Source organism: Lepisosteus oculatus, chromosome 22 (genome assembly GCF_040954835.1).
Source record: "Lepisosteus oculatus isolate fLepOcu1 chromosome 22, fLepOcu1.hap2, whole genome shotgun sequence".
Taxonomy (NCBI): Eukaryota; Metazoa; Chordata; class Actinopteri; order Semionotiformes; family Lepisosteidae; genus Lepisosteus; species Lepisosteus oculatus.
Genome location: NC_090717.1, coordinates 14586660 through 14590938, shown reverse-complemented (window position 1 = coordinate 14590938; position 4279 = coordinate 14586660). Strand labels below are relative to the sequence as shown.

The window sequence follows — 4279 nt, the reverse complement described above, 5'->3', positions numbered from 1 at the left end:
CGGGCCAGAAGGGCCTGTGTCTCTGGGAGGGACGAGCTGGGTTCACACACACAAACCAGCCAGGAGACTCCACCTCCCTCTCCACCTCTCCATCTCCGCCGCCCCTCTCTGACCCCTCTGACTCTCCGGCCTCTTGCTGCGCCGGACCGCCCAGATGGGCCAGAGGGAGATAGGCAGGAGCAGCTCACTGGGCTGCTGGAGCCGAGCCCACGGGCCAGCCGAGTCCAGCCTCTGACCCGCTGAGGTCAAGCGTGACCGACAAAGAGAGGAGAGAGACTGGAGAGACTGGAGAGAGGAGAGAGACTGGAGAGAGACAGGAGAAAGGAGAGAGACTGGAGAGACAGGAGACAGGAGTCTCTCAGGCAGAGTTAGCACAGCTGCCAGAATCACAGAGGGTCCCAATCCTACTGGGAGAGGGAGGATGGAACTCAGTTGAACTGGCAGCCCAGTATGTGATCTCCTGTCACAGCCTGAGGAACAGTGAGTCTGTCTCCCAATAATGCTCAATATATTTACAGTATATGTCAATATTTTCCGATATGTCTTTGTTGTAAATGTCTGTAATATGTAGATTTTATTTTTGTTTTGTTTCAGGTTAATTTTATTTTATTTGCTTTGGCAACACTGATTGTACCCATCGGTCATGCTAATAAAGCACCTTGAATTGAAAAAACAAAACTGAATTGACTGGAGAGAGACAGGAGACTGGAGAGAGAAGGAATGACTGACAGAGTGGTGGAGTGACTGATTGACAGAGTGAGTGTCAACGTGACTGCTGAGTGACTGATTGACAAAGAGACTGACTGAGAGAGTGACCAGCTGAATTAGTGACTGTGACTGAATGGCTGATTGACTTAGTGCAGACAAAGTAGAGTGGCAGAGGAAGGTCACTCCTCCAGAGGAGGAGCCAAGGAAGGGGGTGGGCTTGTACAAGACATGCCTCCATCCAGGCACACCCGCCCACTCCTCACCCCCACCCAAACTACAGTTGTGCTTCACCTATATTACATAGTTGTGTCCCCTGAAAAAACACTGCTGGCCTTCTACCTCCACGCAGGTGCCACCCACACACCGGTCACACCCCTGCCCTGCCCCTGCTCCAGCAGGACTGCACCACCCTCCGTGTGGCCCAGCACCCTCCTCCCAGTCCTGCCCGCACAAGGGTAAGCTCTGTCTGGTCCAGCCCTGCTCGAATCCCACCCCAGGCTCGTCCCTCTCTCTTGCTTCGCCGGGCAGAAGAAGGCATCTGCAGCACTGCCTGTGCAGCTGAGGTCAGTGCGTATTCAACCCAGGCTGTTCTGTGGAAGAGTCACAGCTGGAGAGTGGTGTGGCCACTTCATCAACACACGATGCCAGCAAACATCACGTATGTGTAGAATTTACCATGCAGGTTTATGATCTCTGTTTGTCATGCTAGGTCACAGCTAGCTGTTGGGACTTGCCATCCTTTCAACAGAACGAAATGGTCAGCACTGAAGGCCGACCCTGTGAAGGCAGCGGTCCCTTCCTGTCCCCAGTGCTGGTGAGTGAGAGACTGGAAGAGCTCTAAGCACCCCAAGCCCTGGAAGTGTGAGGACACTGGGAGAGAGTGGCTCCAGTGCATCAGAATAAACCTGACTGGATGCAGAAGTTGCCATTTGGAGACGCACTCTGGCATTCCTCCAGTAGTGTTGGTACATTGATGGAGCAACTAATAAACACAGTGATGGAAAAGACAATACATGTTTTCAGCAGTGTAGAGTTGCACCACAGAGGGTAAAGAAAGAGAAATCAATTTGTTGACCACTTACTGACCATTTATTTAAAAGAGACACTGCCCATCTCATGATGATGCAATACAGGGGCTGTAGTGCAAGTTGTGTGAAAGAAGAGAAGAGGACAAACTTGTGTAGTGCTGGAAAGACAGGAGCCAAGCTGTGTCCACCCAGTCAAGCCGTTAGCTGCGGGTCATTAAGGAGCTGGGCCACTAGGAAGAGCGGATTAGTGGGATAATAGGATTGTGGGAGACTGTGCTGCTCCTGGGGCTGCCCACAGCGGACACTGAGACCCCCACCACGCCACACCGCATCTGCCTCCTTCATGAAGGAATAAATCGACCTGCTAATGAAACAAAACTAATTATAAAGGAAAAATGGAACCATATGGTGCACAACTCCCTCCTTTGACTAATCTGCCTGATTCTGTCTCCACTAGAGAACCGGCACAGCACTCTTCCTCTAGTGACTGTCTCTCTCTTTCTCTGTCATTATTTATCTTTATGGCAACAAACTTTACTGACACTTTCTCTGTCTTAGACACTGAGCTCTGGTGTCTCTGTCTTAGACACTGAGCTCTGGTGTCTCTGTCTTAGACACTGAGCTCTGGTCTCTCAGTCTTAGACACTGCACACAGCTTTGCTGGTTTCACTCACTGTCTTTACTTCTTTGTGCCAACAAACAATTCTGAAGCAATCTTCAGTTGAAATTGTAGCCATCTTGTTTTTAACACTGAATCCTCATGGATCTGCACTGTTATTCGCAGATGTGTGGAGAAACAAATAATGTGAATGACAAGGAGCCCTTGACAAGGGGTCAGTAAGACTTGATTGGGAAATATGGGGGATGAGCTGCTACAACACTTCATATTGGCTGTCTGAGGGCTGAGATCAGTGTGAACTGCAGTTGCTAAATGACAAGCTGGGTCTCCTGTCACCCAGACCCAGCTCTGTTCATAATAGTCACAGTTGCTCTAATAGTGGGAAACACCTAATTGCTCTTTCTCCTGACATACATGCAGCTGTCTGTGGTTTTGAACCAAAGGTTTTTTATAAAATGGTAATAACAGCACAGTATTAGAAAATGTCGTGATCTCGCGGTGTGAGAGAGGACAGAGGCCAGGACAGTCTCGCGGTGTGAGAGAGGACAGAGGCCAGGACAGTCTCGCGGTGTGAGAGAGGACAGAGGTCAGGACAGCCTCGCGGTGTGAGAGAGGACAGAGGCCAGGACAGTCTCGCGGTGTGAGAGAGGACAGAGGTCAGGACAGTCTCGCGGTGTGAGAGAGGACAGAGGTCAGGACAGTCTCGCGGTGTGAGAGAGGACAGAGGTCAGGACAGTCTCGCGGTGTGAGAGAGGACAGAGGTCAGGACAGCCTCGCGGTGTGAGAGAGGACAGAGGCCAGGACAGTCTCGCGTTGTGAGAGAGGACAGAGGTCAGGACAGTCTCGCGGTGTGAGAGAGGACAGAGGTCAGGACAGTCTCGCGGTGTGAGAGAGGACAGAGGTCAGGACAGTCTCGCGGTGTGAGAGAGGACAGAGGCCAGGACAGTCTCGCGGTGTGAGAGAGGACAGAGGCCAGGACAGCCTCGCGGTGTGAGAGTAGACAGAGGCCAGGACAGTCTCGCGGTGTGAGAGAGGACAGAGGTCAGGACAGTCTTGCGGTGTGAACTCTGCCCAGGCCTAGGCCGGGACAGAGCGCCCGTGCTTATCCACAGACGACTCCGGCTGGCAGCAGGTTGCAGGAGTGCGCGTATTGCTGGGTCTTAAGTCTTTAATTAGTGGTGAGTTATCTCATGCCAAATACCCCCCTCCCCCTGCATCTCCACACCGCACTGCCCCCTCACTGCTCCGCTGGGCTAAAGCCCGGTGACAGGGGGAGATTACTGGCCTTTTTATAGCCTACCCTGTCCACACCACGGCCGGCCTGTCTCCCTGGCCGAGCCCCTCCTTCCACCTGCTCCGCTCGCCCCGCGGGCCGGCCATTCGGATCCCCATGAGCTGGCCAGGCGAGAGCACAGAACCACAGCGACAGGTGAGGCGATCTGTCATGTCACCAGCAGAGGGCGCTCCAGCTGGCTGCCTCCAGTGGCTGCAGTTTTCAGAGACAGTGGCTTCAGCCAGTAAAATTGTCAGAAAGAGGGAGGTTCAAGACAGGGGTGGTTGAGAGAGAGGTGGAGAGGCTCCACAGACATCAGTCGGCGGTTTCACCGTGAATTCTGCAGCTGAAGGCGGCAGACAGTGTCTACAGTCCTGTGGCGTCTCTGCTTGGTGAGAGCCGGGCGCTGCGCTGCGCTTCGGCCAGAGAGGCCTGGGAGGCGGCGTCTCCCAGATGGGGTGGTGGGGCGGGGGGGTCAGGACAGGACACGAGGGGCAGGAGGGGGCAGTTGGCCGCTTGTTGCAGAGGCAGTGGGCGTCATCGGTTTCCACATGCATGATCAATGAGGTTGAACAGAAGAGAGTGAGGGGGAGGGGTGCAGGAGAGGGAAGAGCCTGGAGCCGCTGGAGGGTGGGGGGGGACTGAGGGAGA

The 4279-nt window shown here is 53.8% G+C and overlaps 1 long non-coding RNA gene across 1 annotated transcript; it reads left to right on the top strand.

The window, feature by feature from the left end:
* Window positions 1–100: 100 nt before the first annotated feature.
* Window positions 101–2176, top strand: LOC107079743 (uncharacterized). Its single transcript, XR_001480654.2, has 3 exons — window positions 101–480; window positions 1058–1271; window positions 1418–2176. It is a non-coding gene; the product is annotated as an uncharacterized lncRNA (long non-coding RNA).
* The last annotated feature ends 2103 nt before the right edge of the window (window positions 2177–4279 follow it).